This window comes from Ischnura elegans, chromosome 13, assembly GCF_921293095.1.
Source record: "Ischnura elegans chromosome 13, ioIscEleg1.1, whole genome shotgun sequence".
Taxonomy (NCBI): domain Eukaryota; kingdom Metazoa; phylum Arthropoda; class Insecta; order Odonata; family Coenagrionidae; genus Ischnura; species Ischnura elegans.
In genome coordinates, this window is record NC_060258.1 from 3,095,203 (window position 1) to 3,107,889 (window position 12,687).

The window sequence follows — 12,687 nt, forward strand, 5'->3', positions numbered from 1 at the left end:
TCTCTGACACTTCAATCTTTAGCAGCAAATCGTCAGGGATTTTTTCGTTCACTTTAACATGCTCCTTTTACCTGATCAAATACTTAAAAAGGTAGCGTGGTAGGGCACAGAGGGTGGATTGCCTTTTTGAGTTGATAAATAGTGAGTTTGAATGCCATTCTTTTCTGGATATCGTAGTTTAGCACACACTTAATTTCACTAGAAGACAAAATGTCTTCAATCGTCGCCATTGTAACACCAACATTAATAGGACCTTGCCAACGATTGACGGATAGGGAAAAACCAATTACGGGAAATTGGACTTGTTACACTTTTCCGTAAAACGTTTCGCAAAATATATCATTCTTTATTCCTACTTTTGTCTACATAAACCAAAGAGTTTCACCTTTAACTCCGCAATACTTATACTACACCAGTCTTAAAATAAGAAATTACGATAAGCACTCACCCTGAAGCAACTTTTTCTAAGAACTGCGTCTGATTCTAAACAAATCTTTTTGAAAACACTGAATTCCGTAAGTTTCTTCAAACACAGTGGACACATGGTAGTGGGCAGGCCATCTCCCACAGTAATCTGAGATTTAAATAAACAAGTTACACATCAATAGAGTTTGGAATCACAACATGAAATGAAGTAAGCACCATTTTAAATAAAATCGATAACATTTAATGTGCCACTTACTTGTAAGCCAACTAAATCATGTAGGGCATCCTTCACAGTTATATTGTACGCTACATTCGAAGTGAATATGCTGTAAAAACGATCATGCTTCTCCCTACAAAGTCTGCAAAGGTCTATTTCTTGATTCCTATCTGAAGATTCCGTGGAAATCCCGATGGTGCGACTCATGTTTTCGATTTAAAATATTATTCACTTTTTAAATCAGGTTTATCGTCGAAGAAATATCGTCTACTCAGCATTGACAAAGATCACAAATTCCAACAAGGAAACTACATTGACTAAGATGTTGAGTGAAAATAAAATATTTTAGAATGCTTAACGAAAGGAACACAAAATCCAATAAATGATGAATCAACGGAATGATATATCACGACTGAATAGCTTGGATTGAGAAAATTTTCAACAATTTATGACACAATTGTAAATTCTTTGGACAAGCATCCACGACAAGATTAATCCACAACGTTCACTTGTCATTATATGACTATACCTATACAATCAACCACATTATAGAACCGATCTTTTCTAGTTGCCATTTTATCCGCCAATAGCACACCTATAGAGCAGGCCAAACATCCGTGTTTGAAGAGTTTTTTATCTATTTAAAAAAATAAAGCACCATTTCATTAAAAATCCATCAAATTTTCGATTGATTGTAGTGTAAAAATATTAGGTTAAAAGTTAATCAATGACTAGGCCAGAAACGAAGTTTAAGCCCAACTTCGGCTTCCGCCAGGTCAGATTACATCTACAGTCTTTAAATATGAGAAAGAGTTCTAAATTCTTAATTGTAGAGTTAAAAAAGGTTAAAAATATTTTAACTTTTCAGATAATGTAATAAACTAGCATAATATATCACTTATTGTTGGAAATATTTCATTTTTCGATTTTAGGCCTGCTGCATACGCAATCCTCTAGCGGTGCAATATGCAAATGAAGTCCGGTGTGTAAGCTAATCCTTGCTATCCTGGTCAGTTAAAAACAGGGCGTCAAGGAGCAAGAGTTCTTGGAAAATATTTGATGACTTTTCTATTGAAATGCGATTTATTTTTGAGGTCCTGGTAAATGTGAGCTTTTTATGCCCTTCTCCTGGATTATTCTAAAGTTTTTGCGTTATCGTAAGTCATAGAAATGAACGTAATGTATTAGAAATTTGTAAATCACTGAGTGCTGTGTGGATGATTTTTGAGGAGTGAACTGGTTTTGCAGATAGATTGAGCTATTGCTGTAAAAATGTGAGTATTACAGCTGGGAATTTATCTGACTCTTTAGAAAGAAATTCTGAGGGTACTCCGTGTAGACTTAGCATGAAAAAAAATGATTATTGTTACAACATATTCTTTTCAATTGCAGGAAGCCAGATAACTGGAAAGGATGCCTCAGGCGATTTTGTTGACTTACAAGTAAGTGAGGGTTTACATTTTATTGTTCTCCTTAGTTATTGTTTTATTCCGTTGTATGAGGATGTTTTCCACAGCATGTCTGAAATCTCTTCCACGTATGTTTTCATTCCTTTCGTAGGTTGCTGTTGGAGATGGCCTGCCTGCCACAATATGCCCACTGTGCTTGAAAATGCTCATCGAAGTCAATGATTTTAGAAATATTTGTCATGAATCGGACGGAGAACAGAAAATTTTCGTGTAGGAATTACCTCAGGGTGAGTGCATCTTATTTTATTTCATTGGAAGCCTCGTATAACTTTCAAATAATGTGAAATCATTCACGTAACCAGATATTTACTTGTTCGTGTTAACTTGCCGTGTAGCCCGGCCTTGATGATTTAAAGTTAATATAGACTAGAATGAAACTTTTGCCAATTGTTTGCATTTGTGTTTCAACAGATTATAGCAATAACTTGAAAATGTAATTAATCGTGTATTTGATGACTCACTTGCCATGACGGGCAAATAATTTGTTTATACGGTACATAAACACGTACGGGTTAATGTCTAAATGTATGAACGCCAAAGTACACCGTGTAACCACCCAACTTGTTCGAAAGCATGCACAGAAAATAGAACTTGTTCTAATTTGGTTCATGCATTCGTATATGTACTCTTCTGGTCCACAAAAATAATTCACGAAAACATACATTAACTCATACCTGTTAATGCATTATGTAAACAGGCCTTAATGCTTAGTAACTGCATCAATTTATTACATGAAAAATTAACGGAAAATCACTTCTTATTAGAGATCAGAACTTAATGTAGCATTATATTTGTTAGTTAACAATATTCAATGTTATGAAAGGACCTCGCCAATGATCGACGGAGGAGTGAAAAATGTCCAATTTCCCGCTTAGTGTTTCCGAATCCTGACGAGGTATTAATTAACTCGCAGTTGGTACCTCAATTGTGACGGCCGAAGTCGCTTTTTCTTGTGGTATAACTAAGTGTTTACAGTCATAAAAAGTCAGAAAATCAGTCATAAAAGTGAATAATTTGAATTTACCAATGACCAACTGAAAACATATCAATGAACGTGAAGAATTTTGTGGAGTATGTTTTCGATGTATTTATTTTGCTTCTTTCCTCCTCTTTGGTTTTACAACAGAATAATTCAGCTGCAAAAAATATCCAAAGAGGCATTTCAACAAATCGATTTGAATATTTTATAACAAGTCGAGAAAAGTGATGTGACATACCTGGCTATTTAGTGTACTTGTTCTTTACTATGTGACAATATTATATACGAATGCATTTTTATATTTGTTTCGTAATTCAATGATTTGATAATTTTATTATTTGCTAAAATTATATATGTTAGATGTTTATGAAAAAATTATGTGCTCGTGTATAAAAATTTTTATTCGAATAATTTTTTGTTTAATAATGTTTTGTGTACATAATATTGGTGGTGTCAAAAATAAAAGTTTGGTATACATATAATTAAATCAGTGGAGATGGTTGCCTTACCGTTCTTGATTAAAGGTGTTTACTCCATTTATATACCTATTCTAGTTATTATCTAACTATATGAACCCATGAATGTAAACAAAAATGCATCGTGTAACCACACAACTTGTGTGAATGCATGAATAGAAAATAGAACCTGTTCTGATATGGTCAATGCATGTTTACACATTCCATTCTGGTCCGCTAAAGTCGTTCATGTATTCAATCAATAACTTGTATATGTTTGTTTATGTGTGGTGTAAACAGGTGTTAAAAATATGAGGTGATGATTTTGATTCTCATGATATATTTTTTGTCTTCTTTATGGAAACACTACTTATTTGTGCATATAAGTTTTTTTGTAATCAGACTCATGGATTAGAGAATGGGATGTGTTTTATTTTATTGATCAATTTTGTTTAATTAATTTTGAGTACATGGAAAATTGTTTGTTTTTAAATGTGCTACACTCAAAGTTAAGGGTTATTTCTGGAATCATATTTGCGCCCATTTTTGAAGTTTATTTACTGATGAGATGTGTTTTTTTTTAAATATCAATTTTGTTTATTTAATTTGGAGTACATGACAAAAATAATCGTTGGTGTACAGATTGCAATGAACGACTTGAATGGGAAAGTCTTCTTTTCTAGTATATTTTGCGATATTTTGCAGTTTTATTTTAATGACTGTCTTTGTGGGCAGTTCTAAGTATTAGTGGTGAATGACATTGTTGAAGGAACAATTTCTGATAGTTCAGGTAGCAATCACTGAGTCCCAGAGATACTTTCATGGCTTCCACTTGGTCACATTTCATCTATGGTCTTTAAATATGAAAAACAGTAAAAAATTTCATTAATGTGGAATGAAAAAAGTTCATGTTAAATATCCATGTTTAAAATAATGCAATGCACCTCCATAATATATCACTCATCGTTGGAAATACCTCATTTTTTGATTATAAGCCTGTTGCATAAGTAAACCTCTAGTGGTGCAATGCACAAATGAAGTCTGGTATCTAAACTAAACCTTGCTAGCCTGGTCAGTTATGAGCGAGGCCGTCAATGAGCATGGAGTTCGTGTAAAATATTTGCTGTCTTTTTCGTTGAAATTCGATTTATTTTTGAGGTCATATGTTAATGTGAACTTTTTATGCCCATTTACTTAGTTATTCTCAAGTTTTTGCGTTGGCCGACGTCATAGAAATGAACATAATATATTAGAAATTTGGAAATCACGGAGTGCTGTGTGAATGATTTGTTTTAGGAGTTAACTGGTTTATAAATGGAATGAGTTATTGCAGTGAAAAACACAAGTATTACCATTGGGAATTTCTTGGAGTCTTTACAAAGGAATGAGGTGCTCTCCTAAAATTAAAAAGCTATTTTTTTCAAGTTTAGATTAAGTTAGTCAAAGTTATTTCTGCATGCAAATAATATTTTTGCGTATAAAATATATATATGCAATATAAATAATTCATGATTCTCAATATTCTTGTTGCTGGAGAGCTTCAAAGTTCGCAACAATTATCAAATTATTTCGTGCTACAAAAATGCCCTGTGATATCAGAATGCGAGTAAGCAGACTCGCTCTGTGGCAAATACAAAACAGTAACGACTATAACAAACATCTACGACGATACTGATTCAGAACATGAAGGGTGTGTGAAAACATGTGAATCGTTCAAAAGATTTTACGGTGCTTGTATTGTGCAATGGTTGACTCCGACTTCGTAAAGACGCATCCTGGGAACATTCTGAAGGTAGATTAATTCATGGCAACTCATTTCTTCTCCAGTAATGAAGATTTCTATGAGTTGAGAAGCCACGAAATTGAAATGTAACATAAATTCAATCAATAATCTCATTCGCTAATAATCTAAAGCTTGGTTTGTGTCTCATTTAACTACTGTCATTTACTCATTGCTTTTAATGTGGACATGGTGCAATATTGGACTATGTGATGTTAACGTTTTGGAGAAATACAACAGATCATATTTTAAGCTGATTTACTTAGCATTCATAAGGTCTGGAAGAGAGACATACCATGTTTCAGCAGGTTGTTAGGATCAAGTGTTAATGAATTTGAACATTTGCACTGTTGAGGCTAAGGTGACACCAGAACATTAAGTGAGAACAATAAGCTTATACTGTGGAAATTGCTGTGGATGAGGAGGATGAGAAAGTAATAAGCACTATTTGTCAAGATGGTGCTGCATCTTCCAGTTTGCGTACATTCTTTAAACCTATCAATTATTCAGGATAAATATTTCACATGACTGATGATGGAATTGACGTATAAAAAATTAATTGTAAAGAGAGATACATAGGTTTTTCTAAAACTTGGACAAATAGTCTACTGGCACCACTTAAACCTATTGTTTACTGGCCTCTGATGACACGCTCAGCCAACATGGCAATGGGTCGTTTTGAGTGCAAGATCGCAATGAATAATTTTCAAAGTGAAATTCTACAAAAAAATATGCAGCTAGGAGAAGAACTGCTGTCACTTTAATTTACAGCACGAAGGATTTTTTTATCGCATAATCATTCATTTTTAGTAGAATTCCCCATTCCGAGGATAACCCTTTGCAGGCTTTGCATGAAGAAAAATGATTATTATTACAACATATTCACTTCAAATGTGGCAGGTCAGATAACTGTAGAGGATGACTTATAAGATTTTGTCGACTTAAAAGCAAGTTTGGTGTAACATTTTAGTGATTTCCTTAGTTATTGTTTTATTCCATTCTATGGGCATGCTTTCCACGACAAGTCTGAAATCTCATGCATATGTTTTAATTCCTTTCGTAGGTTGCTTTTGGAAGTGGCCAACCTGCCAATATATGCCCACTGTGCTTGAAAAAGCTCATCAAATTCAATGATTTCAGATATATTTGTCATATTTTTGACGCAGAATGTTGCCTAAAAAATTTTGAAAAATTTTGTGTGGAAATTTCTTCAGTGTGATTGATTCTTTTTTCATTGTAAGCCCTGTGAAATCATTCAGGCAAGCAGATATTAACTTGTTTATGTCGATGTACCATGTAGCCCGGCCTTAATAGTTTCAAGTTCATATCATCGAGAATGAAAAATTTAGAAAAATGTTTGTATTTGTGGGCTCTACAGATTATAGCAATAGAAAAAGTAACTAAATCTTGTATTTGATGAATCACTTGCCACGAAGGGCAAAGTATAATGCTTAGTGACAGCATCAAAGTATTACGTGCAAAATTTACGAAAAAGCAATTCAAATAGAGATCAAAACTTAATGGAACATTAAAGTTTTTAATGAATAATATTAAATGTCATGAAAGGACCTTTACAATTCTCGATAGAGCAGTGAAAAATGTTCAGCATTCAACAAAATACATGAATTGATTAATATTTGCAAATATAACCCACAAATTTGATGTTTGAATTGAATGAAACAAATATCTTGAATTCTATATTCTTTGAGTTATCAAAGGCAGTTCTGTCTGGTTTTAGTTTTAGCTCATTATAACGTTTATAACCTGGCGTTACTCACGCGAGATTCCCGATCGAGATTACTCAAGTGGGGTGCTCCTGACACCACATAGAACATTTTAAAAAATGTGTTAGACAACATTTAATTTGAAAAAATTGCTAAGATTAATGTATTTTTAAGTATAGCATCATTGCATGTACAATAAATCATGGCATAAAAGAGTAAACAATTTAATAATGATTATAAGCAGTGCCCAAATGCAATGCAATAAAGATGTACAAATGGAATTAGATTTTATATTGAAGGAATGTAATGGAAGGGAAAAATTTAACTTTGAGTTTATCATTTAATCATCTGAAAGTAAATATTATGATTTAAATCAATTTTTACTTGCTGTTTTAATGTGAAGGGAGAGTGTCATCTTCACAGCAGAGGTGACTCACAGTTGCCCAGAAAAATGATGCTCGATTATAGTGTTGACATGTCTGAAACAATGACCATTGTGACTCGGTGTTCCATCTGAGAAATTTTTGTTCACACTTCTAATACGTACCTGATAATACTTGGATCATCCTGAGACTATACTTGGGGGTGGTGTTCCCCCCAAAATTTATAGCGTAATCCTCATCTGTCTCCTACAAAAATTACATCCTCAGAATCTTCAATATGCACTGTGAATAATGTTATCGTGGCATTAGCACGGTAGTCCTTTTCTACTGCGTGCTGACTCATATTTCCATTACTTATCAAAGTTTCGTAGTCTAGGTTCCTAATGAAGATAAACACATATTGATATTTTTACACTTTATTTTCCTCGTCAGTGATCCTTAGAATTTTTCTTACAGTCCTTGGAAATACAAATCATATTGCTCATGCATCCAATTATTGCACGAGCAACAGAACAATTTTGTTTTACTTATTTATTTATTTATTTCATACACCACCAAAAACAGCTCTGTCGGCCTTTACATCAGGGTTGATAACATTTAACAATCACAAACATCCATGTTCTGTATGGGGCCCGAGACCTTCGGTTTGGCAGGCGAGGACTTTACCCCACCGGCACCGAGGCCGGCAATGTCTTTATTCTTATTTTAATGTCTTTATTCTGCGGACATACGATGCATCTACTACTTCTTTCTTTTCTTTGCTTCATACCACTTTCACATGTTCATAAATCAGCGAAATAAGCTGTCTTTCTTTTCAGCTCATTTGAGATCATTTTATTTCCGATCTTCTCCTTATAAATGACTTCCAACTCCCTCAAAATTTTTCGCAGGAATTTTGATGTATACATCTTGCTTCCAAGATTTATGTTATTGTACGGACTGTCCCAACGATCGTGTGTCATTTTTTACCTCCTTCCATTTTTTAGTAACTTCCACTGCAGTAATATTCGTGAAAATTGGCATACTCATGGGGAAAGGTCCTAAGTTTTGTTGAATGCAATCAAAATTTTAGAATTTTGATCTTTGACCTCACAATGTGGGCCCAAACCAAAATATTCAATGTTAAAAAAATATAGATAGAAAAAAGTCTGAATTTCATTTATCAGGATGTTAATTCTTAGGTTTTCGGACATGAGGAAACCGAAAATAACACTTTTGTTCATGAAAATTCAACTGTTGACCCAGTAAGGTCTCAGTCAAGGACATAAGGGTGAAAATAGCATACCATCAAAGGTGTCGATCCATGAGTTTTAAAGGGTTCCCATGTCATTCGTATTGTCCAAATGCTTGTCTTATCCAGTATTTGACCTCCAAGGCTAATACTTAGGTCAAAGGTCATAGAGGTAAGTGTCAGGCCATCGTGACAACCAACTTGACAAACCACAGGTTTTAAAAGGTGCTTAAGTCATTTTTGCAGTTCATTTATCAGTATTGTTGATTTTTTGACCTTAGGAGGTCACAGTGGGGGTCAAGGGTCTTCGAGGTAAACGTCGAGCCATCGTGACAACCAGCGCGTCGAACCATGGGTTTTTAAGGGTTCTCACAACAGTTTTGCAGTTCATTTATCAGTATTGTTGATTTTTTGATCTCCGTAGGTCATATTAGGAGTCAAAGGTCATAAAGGCATGATTTGATATATCAAGGAAACTAATGTTACCAACCAAAGGGTGACCAAGTGAGTTGTGTGGTACACTTAGTACCCATTTTGTTAAGTCGTTAACCTCCTGAGGCCATAAGGTGGTCAATATTCACAGAGGTTTGCACAAAAATATTCAGAAAATTAACCCACTAACCGGAAGGTGTTTTCGGTGACAACTCTTGTCGCGTAAACTGAAGCACGAAACTTACGCGGTGGAATGTTCAAAATGGCTTTGTGAACAGCAACAATGTGATTTTCGCGATCCCGTCACGGAATCTTTTGTCTTCGCGACTGCATAAACAGTTACTGAATAGCCCTGCTGATCATTTTTTACTTTTATTTCAGAGGATGTTTTGATTTATACAGGCGTTCGCAGTTTTGGCATGCGGTCTAAGGGACGGCTGCATTTTTTTAATTGTGAATACTTGTAAAAAATGTAAATAATTATCGCTTTCTTCCTATTTTGGAGTAATAAGGACATAAAAGTCTTAAAAATTAACTTTTTTATTACATATTTACTAGAGGACCTGGTAAACCTCACATCACCTTCATTTATTAAGCTATGTATAGAAAAATCTATTCTTCGTTTGTCTTGCAAAAATCTGCCGGCTTAAGTGACATTCTTCTCCCAACCGTGGTATGGATTATATAATCATGATATTATAAATAATTATATCAACAAATATGTACTTACCTTTAATTTTTTATGTTAGTGCTGTTTATGGGTTATCTCTGTTGAATGTGATTATTTAATAATACTTGCTTACGTTTGGATTTAAAATTGCTCTGATGAAGAAGCAGTTGCAGTTCTTGAACAGTAGTTTGCTTCACTGTTGGCTGGTGTGCACAACGCCTACAAGCTTCCATATCTGGATTGCCCGTGTGCCTAGAGGCTAGCCAGTGTATTCAGCTTAGAATCCTTTACCTTCATCTTCATCTCGTGATCCCATGTCTCTATAATCACACCAAAAATCGCAACCAATCCTAAGAAAAATGGTAAAAAGTTTTATCTGTCCTTATCCATTATGTTCAGTTGAGAGTATCACAATTATTTTTGCCAGAGCGATGACTGGAATTATTGTAAATTGGCAATCCCTAAACTTTCATTTTTTGTAAGGCACTAATGATTAGATAAGCCTGTTCTCTGTGCATGTAAAGGGCTCTTTTTAAGCCACAGGACGAGCCGATATCGTGCAAGTTGTGTCTGCGAATTGATCCACCATTTTTTTCTTTAACTCCTGCTATTTGAGAAGTGTTATTACATCATTTTGGATTGAGATATCTGTGAGTTTAAAAAGGCATTAGAGAAAAGTTTGCTTCGTGCGAGTATAAAAATTTTCCCATGCCAGTAACAAACTTAATTTATTTTACGCTTCAGGATTGCCTTCTCTTTATTGGGAATAGGAGAGCCAAGGAAAGAGCATTTACAGGTTTCAACCAGATTGCCTAATCTATGGGGTAAGTAGTTTCGAATACATTTATCCTCTGCTTTCTTTGAACTATCCATTACTGCATGATTGCCTTACATGAAATGAGCATGTCTTTCAAGTGAAACATTTTATCTTATACAATCGACCAACCATTTAAACGTCATGTACGTTAAGAGGGGAGAGCAAGTATTTCTTTTTTTGCATCCAAAAAATAGGTTTTTCACCACCGTGTACCTCTTACTTACTCCACAGTTGCAGAGCATTGTTCCAAAAATTTATTTCAAATGTAATCCACCAATTTCTTTTCCACAAGATGTAGTGCTATCGCAAAATGATATGTACGAAATAACTTTAACTGCCTCAATCAGAGGTTAGCAGTAGTCAGTTCTTATGGTCTGATCATTTTTGGCTTTTGGATCTTAGTATGAAGAATATCTACCGTATCATTTTTAAAACAATGGGTGTTACTTTAATTGCTTTAGAAAGGCCATATGTTACTGTAAAAATGGAGAAAATGTTGAAGACGCGGTCTCGCTGATAATTTGTGCATAAAATGTATTTAATTATTCTGCAAATATTGCCAAAGAAAAAGGTTAGAAAAATAATGTAAAGATAAAGTATGTCCTGAAAAGGCATAATTCCCAATTTTACTATTTCATTTCTTCAGAGAAGCAGAAAAACAAAATTTTCCTAGCAACCAAAACGAAACAGTACCAACTGAAATAATTAGATCTCAAAAATGGATAAGCGTCAATTTCAAAGTCTGCCTGAACATGGAAAAGTCTTGCAAGTTTGACACCTGAAGTTTTATTTCATTACATGCAATTATCACAATCCTAAATACCCTGAGAAAATTAGGCACGGTTTGAAAGTTAAAGATATGATCTTCAGTGAGCTAGTCTTCATGGTGAGGTGATAGAGTATAATTCTGAAAGGGAATAAGACTATTTAGACATCTCGGTTACCATTGGGAGTGGTTCAAAGAACTCTACACTGCGCTCTTGACGGAAGTACTCTGGAGCACCGGTCCATAGGCGATACGTTCGCTTTGAGAATTTCTTTTCCGAGCGGTCAAGAGCGAAGTCAAAATGGCGGAATGGACAAGGGCAGGATAGCTGTATTATGAGATTGAGGAGATGGCTCGTTGAATATTAATGGTTATGGTCGAATATAATTAGAATAAACTTCATTTCGAATGTCTTGGTACCACAAAGTAAGACAAGAAACTTGGGACTACATTTCTCACACCTACCCCTGCATGCCTCTTTTCAAATAAACTCAGTATCTTACTAAAGTAAAAAGTGGGTACTCAAACGTTTACAAACTTGCAATATATTGACTAATTATGGCTAATGACTATTATAAAACATCCATTTAAATTATTTTTCTATCCCGCTTTCCTTCAGATTTTAATTTTTGGCATGAGATGATGTGTCTAACAGCGTTCCTACTCAACCGTGAATGAGCCCTGAATTTTGCCTACAATTAAAAAACCTGGAAAAGCTGTGAATTTTGCCATGAAAGCTTAGAAATCTCTTAAACTTGATTGTAGGACTACGATTGGCGGATTGAAAGAAAAATCTCTCTTTCGATCATGTTTCGAAGCCGAGTCACGTGCAGTTACTGTCCACACATTTATCTACACCCATGTATTCGAAGCGCAATTATTAATTGGTCCATGTGCCATGACGGCACATTGACCTTAAGCCTGCGATTGGAATACATTAACCCTGGCAAAGAAATCAGACACTACTTCTTCACTTCCCTGCTCTCTCCATTTTTCCACTCACCCTTTAGCCGAAGTAGAATTTTGCTAGCTATGAGAGACGTCATAAGAGATAGCACTTCATTGCTGCGTTTGCATGGAAGCCATCTTTTGCATTGGTTAAATTTTTAGTTAATGTCTGGCCGATAATTTTTACATGATCAACATTTCAGCCTAAAATGCCTGATCTACAAATGGTGAATATGATGACATTTAGACGATGAGAACCTAGAAAAACCATGAATTTTGTGATGTAGTTAGAGTGGGAACCCTGGTCTAAATATGTTCTTACAATCGTTTCTACAACTACATGTCCCTTTAAATTATTCTTTGTGGCCTTCTGTGCTTATAGGATGCTTC

The 12,687-nt window shown here is 34.7% G+C and overlaps 1 long non-coding RNA gene across 1 annotated transcript; it reads left to right on the forward strand.

The window, feature by feature from the left end:
• The first annotated feature begins 1,662 nt into the window (after window positions 1-1,662).
• On the forward strand, window positions 1,663-10,583 carry LOC124170258. The gene is made up of 4 exons (XR_006867393.1): window positions 1,663-1,917; window positions 2,036-2,085; window positions 2,204-2,339; window positions 10,511-10,583. It is a non-coding gene; the product is annotated as an uncharacterized LOC124170258 (long non-coding RNA).
• Window positions 10,584-12,687: the final 2,104 nt, after the last annotated feature.